Below are 21,790 nucleotides of genomic sequence, written 5' to 3' on the forward strand. Positions count from 1 at the left end.
GAGCTTTAAACGGCCATGTGGCACTTTCAAGATCAATATATATCTTGGATCCAATGGGGAGGCTAGACAGACACGGTCAGGTACAAAGTGTATCCCTGCTCAGCCTAAAGGGTTTCCTCACACAAACTGGGTTCACATTGCCTGTTTTCTTTGGTTTATTCTCCTACTTGTCAGAGAAAGTGAGACTGATTGTATAACTTGACACAGACTTATTAAGAAGCATTGTTTTTTTAATTTAAAAGACAGAGAATTATTTATTTACTTATGGTTGCATAAAAGCCTCACATCCAACATTAGCCTGAAGGGCTGTCTAAAGACTGATGCATTAGGCACTCAAAGAGCAAAAAGCATAATCCAGAGTTCTAAATATACATTCGCTTGTGTAATTGTACCTTTCTTTTAGTTGACCTTATAAATTAAAATCTCATACATCCAAGTCAGAATTTTCTGATATTTGGGTTTACAGTAAATATTCCATAGTTCATGTTTTTAACTATTTGCCAGCTGGTATTCTGTTGGTAAGTAAAGATGAAGGAGCCTGAAAAGAATGTCATTATTATCCACAGAAAAATATCAATGGACATAAACTTTGAACGGGATCTGTGGTTGCCTAAACCTTTAAGATCTTAGCCTTCCATGATGTTTTAATGTCTAGTGGGTAAAAGTAATTAATTGTCTTTTAGTTTAGGGAAGGGGAGGAAGGGATGCTGTATTTTGGAAATAGCAAGAACCAAGTTGGGACACCTGATTGGTAGAGCCAACTCAGACAGATGAAGCAGATGACTGCAAGCAAGTTCCTAAGTCCCAAGGAGACTTTTCAGATCATGTGAACGAAAATGTCATTATTTTCAGGAATATTTAAAAGCCAAAGTGTACTTGATTACAGAAAAAAGAAAATAAAAGAATAACTTATTTTTTAATTAGTTTCAGGTGTAGAATTTAGTGATTCAATGATTCCATATAATACCCAGCGCTCATCACAAGTGTCCTCTTTAATCCCTATTAAACCACCCTCCCACCCATCTCTCCTGTGGTAACCCTCAGTTTGTCCTCTATGGTTAGGAGTCTGTTTCTTGGTTTACCTCTCTCTCTTTTTTTTTTTTTTTTTTTTAAATCAGTTCACTTTTATTGTTCTGGGATTCTACACAACTATCTATGTTTACATGAAATATGTTAGTGGATTACTAAGCATTGTATTCATTCTTTATTTATTTATTTATTTTTTATTTTCAGCATAACAGTATTCATTATTTTTGCACCACACCCAGTGCTCCATGCAATCCGTGCCCTCTATAATACCCACCACCTGGTGCCCCGACCTCCCACCCCCACCCCTTCAAAACCCTCAGATTGTTTTTCAGAGTCCATAGTCTCTCATAGTTCACCTCCCCTTCCTATTTCCCCCAACTCCCTTCACCTCTCTATCTCCCCATGTCCTCCATGCTATTTGTTATGCTCCACAAATAAGTGAAACCATATGATAATTGACGCTCTCTGCTTGACTTATTTCACTCAGCATAATCTCTTCCAGTCCCGTCCATGTTGCTACAAAAGTTGGGTATTTGTCCTTTCTGATGGAGGCATAATACTCCATAGTGTATATGGACCACATTTTCCTTATCCATTCATCCGTTGAAGGGCATCTTGGTTCTTTCCACAGTTTGGCGACCGTGGCCATTGCTGCTACTCATACAACAATTCAGCAACATGGCAGGATACAAAGTCAATGTACATAAATCAGTGGCTTTCTTATACACTAATAATGAAAATAAAGAAAGGGAAATTAGAGAATCGATTCCATTTACTATAGCACCAAGAACCATAAGATACCTGGGAATAAACCTAACCAAAGAGGTAAAGGATCTGTACTCAAGGAACGAAGAAACACTCATGAAAGAAATTGAAGAAGACACAAAAAGATGGAAGACCATTCCCTGCTCTTGGATCGGAAGAATAAACATTGTTAAAATGTCTATACTGCCTAGAGCAATCTATACTTTTAATGCCATTCCGATCAAAATTCCACCGGCATTCTTCAAAGAGCTGGAGCAAATAATCCTAAAATTTGTATGGAATCAGAAGAGACCCCGAATCGCTAAGGAAATGTTGAAAAACAAAAATAAAACGGGGGGCATCACATTACCTGATTTCAAGCTTTACTACAAAGCTGTGATCACCAAGACAGCATGGTACTGGCATAAAAACAGACACATAGACCAGTGGAACAGAGTAGAGAGCCCTGATATGGACCCTCAACTCTATGGTCAAATAATCTTTGACAAAACAGGAAAAAATATACAGTGGAAAAAAGACAGTCTCTTCAATAAATGGTGCTGGGAAAACTGGACAGCTATAAGTAGAAGAATGAAACTCGACCATTCTCTTACACCGTACACAAAGATAAACTCAAAATGGATAAAAGACCTCAATGTGAGGCAGGAATCCATCAGAATCCTAGAGGAGAACACAGTCAGTAATCTCTTTGATATCAGCCACAGCGAATTCTTTCAAGATATGTCTCCAAAGGCAAAGGAAACAAAAGCGAAAATGAACTTTTGGGACTTTATCAAACTCAAAAGCTTCTGCACAGCAAAGAAAATAGTCAAGAAAACAAAGACGCAACCCACGGAATGGGAGAAGATATTTGCAAATGACAGTACAGACAAAAGTTTGATATCCAGGATCTATAAAGAACTCCTCAAACTCAACACACACAAAACATACAATCATATCAAAAAGTGGGCAGAAGATATGGACAGACACTTCTCCAATCAAGACATACAAATGGCTATCAGACACATGAAAAAATGTTCATCATCACTAGCCATCAGGGAGATTCAAATTAAAACCACATTGAGATATCACCTTACACCAGTTAGAATGGCCAAAATTAGCAAGACAGGAAACAACATGTGTTGGAGGGGATGTGGAGAAAGGGGAACCTTCTTACACTGTTGGTGGAAATGCAAGTTGGTGCAGCCTCTTTGGAGGACAGTGAGGAGATTCCTTAAGAAATTAAAAATAGAACTTCCCTATGACCCTGCCATTGCACTACTGGATATTTACCCCAAAGATACAGATGTAGTGAAAAGAAGGATTTACCTCTTTTTTTTTTTCCTCCCTATGTTCCTTTGTTTTGTTTCTTAAATTCCACAGAAAGTGAAATCATATGGTATTTGTCTTTCTCTGACTGACTTATTTCACTTAGCATAATACTCTCTAGCTCCACCCATGTCATTACAAATGGCAAGATGTCATTTTTAATGGCTAAATAATATTCCATGATAGATAGATAGATAGATAGGTAGATAGCTAGGTGATAGCTAGATAGATAGCTAGATACATAGGTAGATAGATAGGTGATAGCTAGCTAGATAGCCCGACCACATCTTCTTTATCTATTCATCAGTTAATGGACACTAGGATTCTTTCCATAATTTGACTATTGTTGATAATGTTGCTATAAACATCTAGGTGTATGTCTCCTTTTGAATGAGTATTTTTATACACTTTGGATATAATACTAGGTAATACCTAGTAGTGCAGTTGCTGGATTGTAATATACCAAGAGATTTTTCCACATAGTTAGAACAAACAACTCTAAAATATGTATGGAACCACCAAAGACCCCAAATAGCCAAAGCAATCTTGAAAAAGAAAAACCGAGATGGAGGCAACACTTCAAGCTATATTACAAAGCTGTAGAGATCAAGACATTACGGTACTGGCACAAAAAGAGACATATAGATCAATAGAACAGAATAGAAAACCCAGAAAAGAACCCACAACTATATGGCCAATTAATTTTCAACAAAGCAGGAAAGAATATCTAATGGAAAAAAAGGCAGTATTTTCAACAAATGGTGTTGGGAAAACCGGATAGCTACATGCAGAAAATGAAACTGGACCACTTACTTACACCATATACAAAAACAAATTCAAAAGGATGAATACCCAACTTTTGTGTCAACATGGACGGGACTGGAAGAGATTATGCTGAGTGAAATAAGTCAAGCAGAGAGAGTCAATTATCATATGGTTTCACTTATTTGTGGAGCATAAGGAATAACATGGAGGACATTGGGAGATAGAGAGGAGAAGTGAGTTGGAGGAAATCAGAAGGGGAGACAAACCATGAGAGACTGCGGACTCTGAGAAACAAACAGGATTTTGGAGGGGAGGGGAATGGGAGTTGGGTGAGCCTTGTGGTGGGTATTATGGAGGGTACAGATTGCATGGAGCACTGGATGTGGTGCATAATCAATGAATTTTGGAACACTGAAAATAAATAAATAAATAAATAAATGTATGTATGTATGTTTAGGAAAGGGAAAAAAAAAAAAAGGATGAAAGACCTAAACATGAGGCAGGAAACCATAAAATTCCTACAGAAGAACACAGGCAGTAACTCTTTGACATTGGCTGTAGCAACTTCTTACTAGACAACAGAAGGAAGGAAAAGAAAAGCAAAAACAAACTATTGGGATTTCATCAAGGTAAAAAGCTTCTGCATGGCAAAGGAAACAATTAACAAAACTAAACGACAACCTGAAGGATGTAAGAAGATATTTGCAAATGACATATCTAATAAAGGGTTAGTATCCAAAATATATAAAGAACATATAAAATTCAACACAAAACAAATAATCCCAGTTAAAAAATGGACAGAAGAGGGATGCCTGGACGGTTCAGTGGGTTAAACCTCTGCCTTCAGCTCGGGTCATGATATCAGGGTCCTGGAATCGAGCCCTTACATCTGGCTCTCTGCTCAGCAGGGAGCCTGCTTCCCTGTCTCTCTCTCTGCCTGCCTCTCTGCCTACTTGTGATATCTCTGTTAAATAAATAAATAAAATATTTTTAAAAAATGGACAGAAGATATGAATAGACATTTTTCCAAAGAAGACATCCAGATGACCAACAGGCCCATGAAAAGATGCTCAACATCATTCTCCATCAGTGCACACCTGTCAGAGTAACTGATTTTTTTAAAATTAAGCTCTTATTTTCATTCCAGTATAGTTAACATACAGTGTGATATTAGTTTCAGGTGTATGATATACAGATTCAACATTTCCGAACATCACCTGGTGCTCATGATGACAAGTGTACTCCTGAATCTCCATCACCTACTTCCCCCATCCCTCCCAGCCCCCTTCTGTAACCATCAGTTTGTCCTCTATAGTTAAGAGTCTGTTTCTTGGTTTCCTTCTCTCTGTCTCTGTCTCTGTCTCTCTCTCTTTTTTACCTTTCCTCATTTGGTTTGTTTCTTAAATAAGAATAACTGATTTCTTTGTATATTTGAGGAGCTTTCTGTAGTTCACTATGCCAAGGACCATGACAATATTAGAGGAAATGAAGGATAAAAAATGTGCTATGATAATAACAAATGAGGTAACTAAGCAGTCACTAAGTCTGGCTCCATATTAAGTGTTTTATATATAATCATCATTTAATCTTCAGAGCTTTGACTGCAGCCCCCTTTTACAGATGGAGAAGCAGAAGCTCAGAAGAATTATTTCCCCAAGGTCACAGTAGCAAAGCATAGATTCAAATCTAGATGTAATGGCCACACAGAATTACCTTGTTTTCAATGAATATGTGACATTTGGAAAACCTAAGTTGTATATGTGTGTGTGTGTGTGTGTGTATTTATGAAGGAGAAAGGAAACACAGCCAAAGCTGTCTATGTCCTGAGACTTTACCAGATGAAAGGGGACTGTAAATAAATAAGAACATCGTTTACATCTGAAGCTCTTTCCTGAGTCATAGAAACCCAAATGTGGGGAATTGTTACCAATTTTAGGGACAAAATGTATTTTTGAGATTCAGCTTGCTTTTGTATAACTGAAAATATGATCATTTATTCAGTTGTGCCAAAATATAAAATAATAATACCCTTAAAATCTTTCTCAACCCAAAGGGAAAAAGAGAAGGCCAGTTTCTGGGTAGCCTAAATTGGATTGAAACCCAGTATCATGGTGCTTAACAAACTCGGAAAGTCATCGCGCACAGGACTTGCATCTTCATCATGCATCCTTGTGTCTAAAAATACTTGCTGATGATTCTTAGAACTGCTAGAGATGCCTCTCAAAAGAAGACTGAGGATGCTTATTAAGAATTCACGCATCTTAATCAATGCTTACTCCATTAATAAATGAGATTCCTGTTTATCAGAAATGGCCTTATGAGGAGATGAATTCTATCCTTTTTCCTGTTAGAGTCTCTGAAAATATGAACACTTTCTTCCTCGGTATTTAAAAAGCAGACAAGCAAATGTTTTAAATGCAGCTAAAGTGATCTCTCTTTCCACATTCTATGCAGATAACAATACCTTCATAATTAAAGTACTATTATTACTATTTAATTGTCTGCTTCATTGTTTAATGAATAGCATCTAGTTAATTATGGTGATGGGGAAAGACAAAGGACAGTTTTCTAATGGGGGATGCAGAGCTCTAGTTTTTACAATGTGGGCTGCAAATCGCTTTATTTATACTTCTGAACATCAGAACCTAGATTCACACATCCTTGTCAAATTATGGATCTCTTTCAACATGGTTAGAAAATGTGTTTCACAATTTTTTCTAATTTTGCATATTTAAATAATATCACATTTTATGGTTGATGGATGAGAGTGGCTGTTCTGGATTCATTCATCAAACAATTCTGAGCATCAGGGTCACAAGTCAGGGCCACTGCATCTTTTTAACTATTTCTCAGTAAAGGCCATTTTCAGGTACCTGAGGTCAAGGACTCACAAAATACACTGAAAGGCCCAGACAAATCTAGCACTGACACAACTCGCCTGGCCGGCTGCCCACACTGGGGCTTAAACCTCGCTGTTGCTTTCTAATAAGATTTGTGTGTACACACACACACACACACACACACACTCACCAGGTGTCACAGAATCTCCTGCATGAGTAAATGCCAAAACAGGTGGGGAAAGAGTTTGGAAAATATCCAGCACTATAACATGTACTTATTAAGCTGGATTTTCTTTAACGAGAGAATCTTGACCATTGTCACTGTCACTAATACAGACTTCTTCATTTCACAGCAATCTCACAAAAAAAATACATGAAATTTTTGGTCCCCAATATTGATCTCCACAGGTTTTTCATCTGGCATTTTCTTTGAACTGATACATTCTTCTACTTAATATTGATTTTAATATGTTTCTGTCCTGCCAAAAAGTTTGGTATTGTGTTTTTATGTGTAATAGTATTGAACTAGAGGTTTCATATTGATTGTCCTCCACTCCTGCCAAATATTATCTGTAGAAAGTATGTTTCTATCAATTTTTGTTCCCTCTGCAATGACCTCAGCCTATTCAACAGTAGGAATTCAGAGACAGTGCTTTCAGAAATCCCTAAGATAAAATGAATTGTATGACTTTCTTGAGAGATTTGAGGATTAAAATATGATTTTGATGACTTATTGGTCAACCATGACACTACCTGAAAGCACTTTTAGTGGCACTATTATAAATTTTCTTTCGCTGTACAATTTATTGTATTCTGCAAAGAAGTTAAGCAAATAAAATGAGTTAACATAGTAGAGCTACATTAGGCTATACAAGTGTTGGACATTATTTAATATTTTTGTTTAATGACACCATTATGTGTCTACAATATAAGCTTCCTAAAAATTTATATTTCTAATTATTCCCTACTTGTAACAGTCATATGTCCCATTTCCTGACAGATTCTATTTGTTGCCCAAAGCACAGGGATATGGACTTTATCAACTCAAGGTTTAGAAGCAGAGGTGGAAATTATCTGTCTCCAATTATTGTTAACTGCAGCAACTTGATTTTCCTTTCTTGACTATTCTAAAAGTTTTGGTAACCAGCTTGGTGATAATTGGTCTTCAAAAAGCAGCAGCCTATATGAATACTCTGGGAATCACCAAAACAAGTAAAGTCAGATGACAGGTGTATATTCAGTTGTGGAGCGAGCTATCAGAGGAGAACCAAACTCCTAGCTAAAGGGGAAGGCAAGAAAGATAGACAACATTAGGGAGAATCAACAACAGGACACCACATGCACAAGACCTGGCCTAAAAAAATAAGGGCTTCAAGCCATCTGTGTGTTAAGTCAGGGAACACAGGCATGAGAGGAAAAGAAAGAAAGAAAATACTTAAGTTGCTAAGATTCACATACAAAATAACATACAAAAGGTACAGGGTACAAAGGCGTTCTTGATGCCATACCAGTGGAATGTGGATGAGAGCTCCGAAAATGTTCACACTCAGGGTTAGTGAGTGTGTAAAGTGTAAAACATTTAGTTGGGAGTGAAATGACACCAGAGGCTGCAGGAGTAGAAAAGCAAGTTATTAGCATTACAGATTGGTGCCTGATTTTATTTCCTTTAATGATTTTCTTTTAAAAGAAAAACATCAGTTCACCTGTATGATCCCTAGAAAGAGTCAAGAATGATGAAAGTCAGACAGTTGAGATGAAAGACATTTCATCTGTGTTTCAGTTAAATTTCATGTTGATTTGTGACCGAGATACTTGCTGCCCCCAAGGTTATTGTTTTCGAAGGGATGAAATTGAAGATATAGTAGAGGAGGTCAGAAAAATAGGAGCTAGAATCAGGAGTGAAGCAGAGGCAGCCTACAGAAAGAAAGACCAAGTTAGCAAGCCAAACCTAAGATCTATGCAACACAAGGAAATGTTGATGTAGATACTCGCAGTGTGGTCCAAGGTTTGGCAGAGATGGCCACCGGTCAATTGGCAAATTTTTCCTACGTGCTCACTTTATCCAGCATATTGTAAAGATAAGGGATGTACAACTATAAAGACATAGTCTCTGACTATGAAACTTATGCTTTGATTATAAAGAAAGATATGTATGTGTATCCTAAAAAAATAAAAATAAAAAACAATAGAAACTCATTAGAATTGGAAGAAGTACATTATTAGCAGTATAATCAATAAGTAGTATTGGCGTTGGAAGAGGAGAGAGTGTATTATAATCTGGGATGATGATGGAGTTTTCCCAAAAATCTATGCATGAGAAAAGTAGTCCAAATTATCTTGTCGGGTGTTTTTCTACAATATTGTAATGTTATATTCTCTTAGGGTACAGATTAATTTGGGGAGTGGAAAGAAAGAAGAAATAAAAGAAGATAGAGATGGGAAATTTCTGTGTAGCATTATGACAACTGTCTCAGTAAAAAGTGAAAATTTGGAATCCCAGTGCTTTTTGCAGATTATTTAGGTATGGCATAGCTAAGGTTTTGATAAAGCTCCAGTAGTCTCCTCCTCCAAACCTCTTTATTGCCAAACTGGTTCAGTGACCTCTGTAAGGAACTGACCAACCTGAACTGGTTAATGAGATTTTTAAAAAAGAAGAAGAAAAGAAAAGAAAGAAAGAAAAAACATCTGGAGTTTAAAAGTAGCTTAGGATGGCACAGAGCTGTTGATGCCTCAGGCCCTTTGCACCAACAAATATAAAGCTTCTTGGAAGGAATGTTCCCTCCAGCCAAACCTCAAATAATTCCCATAATGAAGTTCTAATGAAAACAGTTTATTATTAAAAAATTACTGGGGTGCTTGGATGGCTCAAACAGTTAAGCGTCTGACTCTTGATTTTGGCTCAGGGCCTCATCTCGGGATCCTGAGACAGAGCCCTGCATTGGGCTCCATGCTGAGTGTGAAGCCTGCTTAAGAGTATTTCTCCCTCTCCTTCTGCCCCTCCTACCCTCCAGGCCCCAGTTGCACACAGACTCTCCTCTCTAAAAAAAAAAAAAAAAAAAAATTAAAATTAAAAATTACAATGCATGTGAAAGACAAAGCACTTAACCAAGAGTCAGGAGAAACAACTCAATGGCAGAATCAAACCTAAAGAGACATTGAATGTTGGAATTGTCAGACAAAGAACATAAAACATGTATGTCATATGTTCTAAGAAATATAAGACATAATTTAAAACATAATAAGAGACTATAAACTTAACCTATGAGATTTGAAAAATAACCAAATAAAATTTTTAGAAATGAAAAAATGAAATGCAAATGAAAATAACATAGTAGAGTGGAAATATTAGTAATATAAATGAAAATACAACATAAAAATAAATGAATATTACAAAATACATAATTTATGCACTATGAATATAAAAATTGAAATCAAAACATCCACTAACTGTTAAACTATGCTAGACCCAACTGAAGAGATAATTAGTGAACTGTAAGATAGATCTGAAGGAATTACTTGGGATATTGTGGCTCAGACAACCAAAATGGAAATACATACATAGCAAAATTTGTGGAATGCATCTGTCCATCAAAAGACATGTATAAGAATTTCTTACCAGTTTTATTCACGATACACAAATCCTGGGGAAAAACAGCCCAAAGGCTCATTAACATTAGAAAGGATAAAGTATGTAATATTCATAGCAGGAAAAAATGATGAGTTTCTGATATACACAATAAGGATAAATATCACAAACATGGTTTGGGGCCAGTGCAGCCAGACACAAAAGAAAATGCATTGCATTATTCCATAAGAACGTAAAGAAAGCAAAACGAATCCGTAGCAATAGAAATCGTGTTACTAGTTATCTCCGACTGGGGTGTTACTGACCGGGGTAGAGATATGAGAGGACTTTTGAGAGCCTGAAATGCTGCACACCTTGACCTGAGTGTAGTCACAGGTGTATGAGCCTTTAAGTTCTTCTAACTGCAGGCTTAAGATCAGTGCACTTTATTCACTTTCCTACATGCATTTTGATCGTCAGTAAAAATGGAAAAAATTTATTGGACCTAAAATATATGTGTGTTTGTGTGTGTGTGTGTGTGTATACATATATATACACATACACACATAACCCTCAAAAACATTATGTTTAGAAAAGACAAGAGACAACATTTAATGAGCTAACCCTACTGCATAAGAGGACAGAAAAAAGCAGGTGGAGATAAGAAAAGTAGAAAAAAAATATTAAAAATCAAAACAAAACTTAATGAATCAGAAAAAGACAATATAAAAGAATCAGAATTTTTTTTAAAAGATGCTTTATAAGATGAGTAAAATCCAGAGTTCTGGCAAGTTTGAATAAGAAAAAGAAGGATGAGATAAATGAATGTTAGAAGTGAAGAATGAGCTAGAACCACAAATAGGACAGACATTTAAAAGGTAATAATAATAGCAGTGCTAATTAGCTAACACATATTGAATATCTGGTGTGTATTAGGCTTAAGCTAGGTGTTTTATGTAGATATTACTTCATTTAATCCTCATGGCAACTCCTCGAGGTAGATATTTTGTTATACCCATCTTTTTTTTTTTTAAAGATTTTATTTATTTATTTGATAGAGATCACAAGTAGGCAGAGAGGCAGGCAGAGAGAGAGAGAGGGGGAAGCAGGCTCCCTGCTGAGCAGAGAACCCCATGCAGTGCTTGATCCCAGGACCTTGGGATCATGACTTGAGCAGAAAGCAGAGGCTTTAACCCACTGAGCCACCCAGGCGCCCCCTCCCCCATCCTTTTTTTAAATAGATTTATGCCAATACTTTTTAAAACAGAGACAAAATCAGTTAATTCTTAGAAAAACATAATTAGCAAAAGTGTCTCAAGAAGCAATTTTAAACAAGTTGAAAGTAGGGCTACACTGTGACTCATTGCACTACTGGGCACTTACCCCAAAGATACAAATGTGACCCAAAGGGGCACATGCACCCCAATGTTTACAGCAGCAATGTCCACATAGCCAAACTATGGAAAGAGCCCAGATGTCCATCCATGCATGAATGGATAATGAAGATGTGGTATATATATACAATGGTTACTACTCAGCCATCAAAAAATGAAAAAAAAAATGAAAGGAAGGAAGGAAAGGAAAGAAAACAATTTTTTAAAATATTTTATCTATTTGTTTGACAGAGAGGGAGAGATCACAAGTAGGCAGAGAGGCAGGCAGAGAGAGAGGGGAAAGCAGGCTCCCCGCTGAGCAGAGAGCCCAACATGGGGCTCGATCCCAGGACCCTCAGACCATGACCTGAATGGAAAGCAGAGGCTTAACCCACTGAGCCACCCAGGTACCCAGGAAAAGAGACAATTTTTGAAACCTAAAAAGTTAAGTAACAAATAAGCTGAGTAATTAGCTACAATATATTACCATACAATTAAGAAATGAGTCATTCCATTTTTAAATAAACTCTTCCATATAACAGACAAAAATAGAAAACTTGCCAATGTATTTCAAGTTTTTAAATACCAAAACAGATATACAATATGACAGAGAAAACCTAAAGGTGAAATGCATTCATAAATTGAGCTACGAAGATTCTAAACAAAATACAAGCAAGCTAAATCTACTAATGTACGAAAAGAAATTCAGCACACCCAAACTGGATTTATACCAGGAACGAAGGTTGAGTAACTATTGGCAAGCCCATTGATTAATGTTAATACCCCACATTAACAGGTTGAAGGTGAAAACACCATATAATCACTTAAATAAATGTAGGAAATGCATATTATTTATGTGAAGAACCCTTCTAAAACCAATGAAACATAGATACTATCCTCACTTTATCAATAAGTAAATCAATAATAATAAAAATAGACGCTTTATTAAGTGATTTTGTGCTATGTAATTTGCCACTAGTATTTTATTCCTCATCATAATTCTCAAGTTATGCACTATCATGATATATATTCTATAGTCCCATTTTTTTGGTACTGAATTTTCACAAGCTTGGGTGTGAAACAGTATTGTTCTTGTATCTTCCCAGCCCAGCGATGCATAATAACTTAAATCACTTAATTAAAATAGTTTGCTTTAGTTCTATCTAATACAGAGCTTCTAAAGTATAATTTTTTTCATTGGCTATAGATCCAATTTAAGACTGTTCCTAATTATGAAGAAAGCTGAATGTATGTATTTGTCTGTATGTGTATACTGTCTTACATTTGAAAGTTGGTGGTCTTTTCTTTTTTTTTTTTTTAGATTTTATTTATTTATTTGACAGAGAGAGAGATCACAAGTAGACAGAGAGGCAGGCGGAGTTGGAGGGAAGCAGGTTCCCCGCTGAGCAGAGAGCCGGATGCGGATTCCCGGACCCTGAGATCATGACCTGAGCCGAAGGCAGGGGCTTAACCCACTGAGCCACCCAGGTGCCCCAAGATGGAGGTCTTTTGCTATTCCTGTTAGCCTTTAAGTATTTCTGCACAGTACACTGTTGATTTCCTTTCACAAAAACAAAAAAGGAGACCCTTGAATTACGCACAAATATATGTATGAATTCCATCTTCTTATACTTGTATCATCCTATTATAATCTTCCAGTCCATAAAGTGCATGCTTTCGAATGCAGAATACAAAAGTATTTCACATAGATTATTACTTCAACAATGATATATTAATATGAAATACAAAAGCTAAGTAATAAAACTAACATCCATAAAGCTTAGAGAATAGAAGATCTCGAGGAATTTATCTAGGTTTGAAATTTAAGCCTTTATTTAGAGCAAAACCATAAGGACATTTCATATCCATAAAAAGTATGAATGGAGAAACAATGATGACACTATATTTTTAGAAGTACAACTCAAATCGCTATTTCCATATCTGATAATGTTCCCACGTCACAGAGAAAGCTGGACATTTTATAAAATTCTTTTGAGTGTGCTAGAGCTCACTCTTACAAAGGCAAACCCGAAACCTTTCTGAAATCATTTCCTTTGTGTGTGCACATTTGTGCATGGGTGTGCGTGCACACGTATTTTCCAAAGTGGTGACTAATCTTAACCCACCTACTCTACCTTCTGTGTCTAGTGAATGCTTTTATGCTTTTCTTGCTCCTGGATGTTACCAAGCTTTCAAAATCTCACTCAGGTGATGGGAAGAATTAAAAAAAAAAAAAAAGTTATATATATCCTTTCATGGCTGCCCTCGTAATGTGCAACACAGAACATCACTTAGGATTTAAGGGCCCATAAAATAGAAAGCTTGCTTAACCCCTTGACTGCTCGGTGCCTGCCAGTTCCAGCACCCTGTGAGATTGGAATTTTATGGGAGTTGAAAGCTGAGGTGTTTGAAGGCGCAGTAGCAAATATTCATTCCGTTAAGGTCACCCAGCCAAAAGCAGCAGCGGATTTTCTTCTCACTATTTTCTGTCTTTGAAATCATTCGAGGAAATTCCAGATTTGAAAATCTGAATGCCTGTAAAGAAGTCAGTAAATTAGTAATAAGAAATGCAAAGTCTATATTTTGCCTCATGGAACAAAAGTAAGAAGGGATATATTTCCAAACAAGTCAGAAATATCAGAAATCGTGTCCTGTTTCTTTCTAAACTGGCAGGAGCAAAGTATAACATTTAGAACTGAAAAAGGAACAGAAATCAGTATTCTTGCAACCATCATATTGTAGAAATCTAACAAGTCATCCTTGGCCAGAAGAGGATCCTAATAGGGACACGCCGGGAACGTCAGCGCTTTAGGACCACGTGTGATGTCTGAACAGGGAAGGGGAGCTGAAATGGGCTGACTGTGTAGACAGGAAACCTGGGGGAGGAGGGAATGAAGCTGGGAACATGACCAGCTCCTAACGCTGGGACTTCCAGAGCTCCCCCTCGAAATGCTTTGGCCTCTTCTCTGAACTTAAATTTGATTATACAAGGGCCTTCAAGACCTGAATTTGTTTTATTATTATTTAATATAGTATTTAAAAACTACTGCTCTACCCTACACAAACCATAGTGCAAAGTGCATTTTTTTGTGTTTTGGTTTTGTTTGTTTTTGTGATGAGTAAGAAGTAACGATTATCCCTAACAAATGTGGACATTCTGATAGGAGGTAAATGAAAACTGTAGAAACAATATGAGGCAAAACTCAAACATGAAATGTAGTTACAGCTGCATTTGGATTATGCCCGTTTATGGTTTAAGAACTACTCTAACATACATCATTTTATTTGTGCATCACAGCAATCCCTTACAGTAGATCAGGCATCTTGGAAAACTGAAACTCAGAGAGGTTGAGTGACCTTTCCACAGTCACACAGTTTGTAGGCTGAAGAGCTGGACGTAAATACGATTCTTCTCAAGTCCAGTTTCAGTCCCTCTCACACTGAGGAGTCTTGGTGCCCTCATTACATACCTGGCACTCCTCTCTCCCTGCATCAAAGCCATGGCCAGACTGCAGAATAGGCAACAGATGACAGAGGAGTGGGGAGAGAAGGCAGGGAAGGAAAAGTGAGGATACAGAGGTGGGGAAGAGAAGAAAGCAATCTGAAAATCTGAGTGTAGGACAGGAAAGGAGTTTCTCCCCATAAGCCCCAGCCACCAAAGTTCCTGGGGCCCCTCCAATTCTACAAGACTTCTTCATCTGTTTAATTTCATGTTTATTTCCTCCTGGAAAAATTCTTCCCTGGTGCCTGAGATTTCAGAATTTTTAGATGAAGCATTCTTTGTTGTTTGTCTTGGACCAGCTGAGGGTTGAATAAGCCTTCCATCTTATCTCCCTCTCTATCTTTCTAAACACAAATGAATTCTTTTTATCCTCCAGAGTTTATGTCCTGCCCTGGAATTAAGTTGCTGAGCGGAAACATATCAACTCCTCCAGGCAGTTAAGAATCCATATCCTTATTTTGAAATTATGAAGTCTCATAGTCTAAATTTCCATGTTTTCGAAGGAAACAATCAATTGTTAAAAAGTTATGATAGTCACGGTTAGTTTACGAGATCAGAAGCTTTGATCACATGAAGTAATTGAGGGTGATGAAAATTGAGTAATTTACTTTTATAGGCCTTTTATTTAATAAATCCATGACTAAAATTAGAAACTATACAATATTAATGCTTGCAACTTCTAAAGATAATAATAAATAAAACACTAAAACCTCATTTTAATTCTTAAACAACTTAATGGAGGGAGCACACATGCCCCAGTTTTTATTAAACAGATAACAACTTGCTATGAAAATTGGAATCCATATTATAGAAAGTAAATTAAATTCCGAGTTGCAAATTCTTTCTGGAAAGTGTTTTTTGTTTGTTTGTTTGTTTGTTTTTAGGGTGCCACATAGACCACCGAAGATGCCACTTCCGATTTATATCTTTGGGTTAGGTGCGTGATGCCATGACCTCCAGTCTGAAATCCATCCTTAGGAATAACCTGTCACTGTCTGGAAAGTATCTTCAACTTCTTGAGCTTGTGGAACAGAACAGAAGGGAATTTTTCTTGGTTCCTGGATCACCTTTGAATAAGAAATAGCTAACTTCTTCTGGGAATCAATATCTCAACCAAGGAATCGAGAACAGTTTAATTAGTCTTCATGGTTCCACTTCATGGTTGCATAGAATAGAGCTTCTAAAGTCACATCAGTGGCTCGGTTTACCGCCTGGGTCAGCATTTTTCGACCTTTAGATCACCATTCATCAGTGCCACTTCTTGTGCTGTGTGGCAGTCAGTATACTGAAAAGACAATATGACTGGTATAGTAGTACAAGATTCTGAAGGACAGGCACGTTCACACAGAGCATAGTGACAATAAAGCCAGAAGCCTCTTATAATGCTGGGCTCTTGTAGATTGTATTGCTCAATCGTTTGCAAATAGTCAACAGGAATGCTCTAAACATGACAGCCAAGTTAGAACATAGAGAAGCAAAGCCTTCCTCATTTGCCCTTGTGAACAGGGCAGTAGAATTTTCCTTCCTATATTTTCTGTTGTTCTTGATCAGCTAATATGCATGCAAAGTCATTGCTGGAACATAATGGACATCATACCACTAGACTGAAAAGTGAACTAAAAAATTGTGAATGATAATTTGTTGTCCCTTGTATCCAAGATATGGAAAGGCTTACAACTAAGCTTGCATTTTTTCAGTTTTTTTCAGGAAATATGTCTGGACCCAACACAAAATCTAGACCAAGTCTGAATAATGATGTTGCTAGACCAACAAAAGATGTGTTCCTAAACAAGTAAGCATGTTTCTAGAGCAAACCTGTCAACCAATGCTCAGTGGGGGAAAAAAGAGCATAATCTAGGAAATAAGTTCCCTCACATGATTGTATAAATTGACCTGAAAATAAAACCACACAAAGCAGAGGCACGTTGTAAGAGAAAGTTAAGTTCTAATTACTATTATTTTTAATTTGCACAGCAAATTAAAAGAAATCAATTGTTATTTCTTAAGATTCTGCCAACGTAATTAATATCCCATAAACCTTTTGACAACACACCAAAAACAGACAAACACAAAAACAGAAAACAGTAAAAGTGTCTGAACACTCATCAAGCAGATTTATTTAAAAATAAAATAATAATCTGAATAAATGACCGTACTTTTGAGTCTCATGAAATGTTTGACACCCTGTGTTTGAAACATTTGTTTCTGGCTTATTGCATGTGCCGCATGCCTCTTTCAAATCATACAAGTTATTTTCTGGATGGATGACTTGCAGAAGAGAATATACATGTACTTTTACCTTTTTAATGTTTGGCTCGATTACTAATGTTCTCATGCTGAGACAATGTTACAAACCAGAGAAGTTTAAGTGCATCAGGTAGTTTTGCTGAGGTTGTAGCAGAGTAATACAGAACAAAGATCACCAGATCAGTCACTCACTGCATTCTAAGTGATTGTATTATGCTGTACCGGAGTATGTTATTGTGCTCTTAGGCTGTTAATAGTTGGCTACCATTTCAGTGACAAAGAAAAGCACGAAAGAAAAAGAAAGCAGCTAATTAAAATATCAATACCATTCTCTTTATGAATTTGTTACGTATAACATAGCAGAATACAGCAGACATATCAGACTCGACATCCAGGTATTTTGTCAATACTTTCTGGAAAGCACACCAAAGAATGGGGTATTGTTTGGGTGACTCATTTTTGACTTGATTTACCCAATGTTTTCATTGGCTTGACAAGACTCCCAAATCAAAATTGTCCAGAGAGAGTAACAGTGTTTCAACCGGCTCTACAGTCTTCAGGTTTGGATTGTCAGATATCAAAAGGGTATAGGCAGTCCCTGCTGTTCTGTGTGGCTCTTTTTTCCCCACTCTGCTCATTCGAAGTGTCTAATTAGCAGCTACACTTATTTCTCATTGCCTTTAGCTCCTCAATCAAGGATTTCTGCTGAAGGAACCCTCCTGCTGGTGCTAGAGTTAAAAAAAAAAAATCATGAAACTCATATTCATGTAATCAGCCTATAAACACCACCCCTTCATCACCAAGGGAAAAAGTACGATCATCTCTCTTCCCTTCCACGTGCACTACTAAGAGCATCCTTTATTTATGTTTATTTATGCTTTCCCCTTTTATGTCTGATCTTGGCAATTCTTGTGTCAGGATAGACATATGGAAGAGGACAGAAGAAAGAAAGAAATGGAAATTCTTTAGGGCCAAGTGTGTTTTCTTTAATGCCTGCAAAGACAGACAAATATCCGTATCTTGTTGCCAAGGACATTTTCAGTCTGTAAAAATATAAAATATGTCCAAAAGAATCATCCTGTAGACTTAAAACTCTAAACAAATTTTGATACCAGATAAATTATATTTGCTGGATAATTAATTGGTTATTTCAGCTACTGCATTTGTAAAACAAGTTAAGATGGATTGGTTCATTCACCAATGGTAGGGTCCAATTTACCTTGCACTTTCTTAGGTGCTGGAGATAAAAGAACAAGTAGGACATGACCTTTGCTTCTAGAAGTTTTTGGAAGAGACGGATATGAAACAGTCAATTGAGAAACACATGTAAAAAGTACAGGTATTCTGGGAGTATAGGAGAGACACAAACCAAGAAACTTCCTACAGGAATTGACAACTAATGTGTACCCTGAATGGTGAGTAAAACATAGGAAGACAGAAGAAGCAGCACCTGTGGAATAGTGGAGCAAGAATCTCTGAAAACCTTCTCCCCCACTAAATCAAAAGGGACACTTTAAAAAAAAAAAGTCAAAACTTAGTTTTTCAGAACTCTGGAAATGAACCCAAAGCTTGCAACAATCTGAAGAGCACTATACAAGAAAAAAACAGCTGGCTCTTGGTAGAAACAATAGCTGTTGTGGTGTTTTAACATGGGATGTCCCAACCCCTCTCCCCCCACCTCTGGGGCACCCTTGAAAACCAACAGCCTCACAATCACTATTGCTGTGGTAGCCTAGCACTCATTAGTTAGAACAGAATGGGTGTGTAGTTCAGAGCTCAATTTGTAAAAACATTTGTGGAAGATAATCATCAGCCATTGCTTAACATCAGAGCTGCCTGAGTCAGTGATTCCAGTCGGAGCCAACAAGAAGCTGGCCATAACATTTAAAGGGAAAAAAACAGTAATGGGATGTTTCTAGAGGGCTTTTAAAACTTCCAACATGTTCTTAGATATTTGGAAGACCAGGCATATATGCAGTACTGTACATATAACCAGGAAAGATCTCAGAAGGTCCTAATTTCTCATCTCCGACTGACCATAATGCTTTTTGAAAGCTAAGTCAGGAACACCAAAGGTATGCCTTAACACATATGAAGAACTTCTCTGCAAAATCTGGGAGATTTATTGGTTCTGTTCACCAACTGACCACTAGGCTAACCAAGCAGAAACAACAATGGCCACAAATAACAAAGAATTCAGATTATACAAAATTAGTCCTGGAAAGTCACTAAACAAAGAAAGAGACACTAAAGAAACAGACAAAAACCTTAGAGAATGAAGGATAGAGAGAAATCAGATTTCCAGACTTGCCATATTGTATTATTAAAAATACTGAATTTTCAGCAAAGACAATTATGAGAAATAGGAAATTATGACACATGAACAGGAAAAACAAAAAAGATCAGTCCATTAAAAAATGTTCCTGAGGAAGTCCAAATGTTGGACTTACTAAACACAGAGTTTAAAACAGGTATTAAAAATATGGTTAAAGGGACGCCTGGGTGGCTCAGTTGGTTGGACGACTGCCTTCGGCTCAGGTCATGATCCTGGAGTCCCGGGATCGAGTCCCACATCGGACTCCCAGCTCCACGGGGAGTCTGCTTCTCTCTCTGACCTTCTCCTCGCTCATGCTCTCTCTCACTGTCTCTCTCTCAAATAAATAAATAAAATCTTTAAAAAAAATATGGTTAAAGAATCAAAGCAATCTATGTGTAAAAAAATTAAGGAAAGTATACAAATCCTTTTTCACCAAATAAGGGATATCATTAAGTACATAGAAAGTATAAACATAACCAGTTAAAACTTCTGGAGTTGAAGATTATAACAACTGAAAAAAATTCACTAGAGATGTTGACAGATTTGAAATGCCAGAAGAAAAATTAACCAAGTTGACTATATTTCAATTGAAATTATGAAGTTGGAAGACCATAAAGAATAAAGAATGGGGAAAAATGAACAGAGCTTCATAGAGGGGTGAGACATGTCAAACCTACCAACCCATGTATAATGAGAGAGGAACAACAAAAAATAATTGAAAAAAGACCAGTAACTTCCAAAATATGATGGAAAACTTAAATCTTATTGCTTAAAAATCTCAATATATTCTAAGTAGTATAAGTTCAAAAGCTTCCATACTTTATATCTCATTGTTGTCACAATAAGTTGTCACAAGACAAAGAGAGAATCTTGTAAGCAGCAGTGAAAAAAGATTCTTCATGTACAAGAGACTTCTTATCAGAAACAATGGTGGCCAGGAGGAAGTGGGGATACAAAATTAAAAGTGCTGACTGTTAACCAAGCAAAATTATCTTTAAAAACTACCAAGTAAACAAAAATTAAGAAAATTCATCATTTACTGACAAAAAATACTAAACAGAATCCTTCAAGCCAAAATGAAAAAACAACCAAAAGACAAAAGAAACAAAGAAGCAAACAAAACACTAGAATCTACACAAAGAAATGGAGATCACCAATAAAGTAATCACATAGGTGATTATAAAGACAGTAAAAATAAATTTTTATTTGTAACTCTTTTCATCTACCCAATTCAAAAGATAAGTGGATAAAGTACTAACCCTGTGTTAATGGATACAAAATGTATAAGTATGTAATTTGTATGACAATAAAAGCACAAAGAAGCAGGTAGTGAACAGAAGTACATAGCAACAAAGAAAACAGTTTCTGTATACTATGGAAACAAAGAAAACAGTTTCTGTATACTATGGAAATAAAGCTTGAATCAATCCAAATTAGACTGTTTTAAATTAAAATATTAATTTTGATTTATTGAGTACCAACTTATAAAACAACTAAAGACAGTATAATTTTTTCAAAAAAAGGAAATTAAAATAGTACACAAGAAAATATGTAATTAACACAAAGAGTAATAATAAAGAAATATCTGTCTATGTTTTCCAACCACATTGGAATGACATTAGAAATAAATACCACAATGAATGTTGGGAAATACACAAATAGATAGAAATTAACCAACACACGTAACACTGAGGGGACAACTAAGAATCCGGAAGTTGGATGATTCCAGAATGCAGAAGATTAATCCCAAACCTTGAAACCTTCTGAGTTTGCCTAGCTGGATTTCTAAATTACTTGAGAGCGGTGACTTTCTTTTTCCTTCCATTTTCTTCTTTATTAAACCAGAATGTCTGTAACTATTATCCCATCCTGTCCCAGCATTGTATCTTGGAAGTAAATAATCCTTATTCTTTGGTTTCACAGGCCCACAGATGGAGAGGAATTGTTTGCAGAGTGGATTTCATGCAGAGTCTCATCTATACTGAAGGTAGATGGTTTAGATGAAGAGATTTGGGACTTTTAAACTGATGATAGTTAGATGAGATTTGGGGCTTGAGTTGATTTTGTAATGGTTTGGAT

The sequence above is a fragment of the Neovison vison genome, chromosome 1 (genome assembly GCF_020171115.1).
Source record: "Neovison vison isolate M4711 chromosome 1, ASM_NN_V1, whole genome shotgun sequence".
NCBI classification, from domain to species: Eukaryota; Metazoa; Chordata; class Mammalia; order Carnivora; family Mustelidae; genus Neogale; species Neogale vison.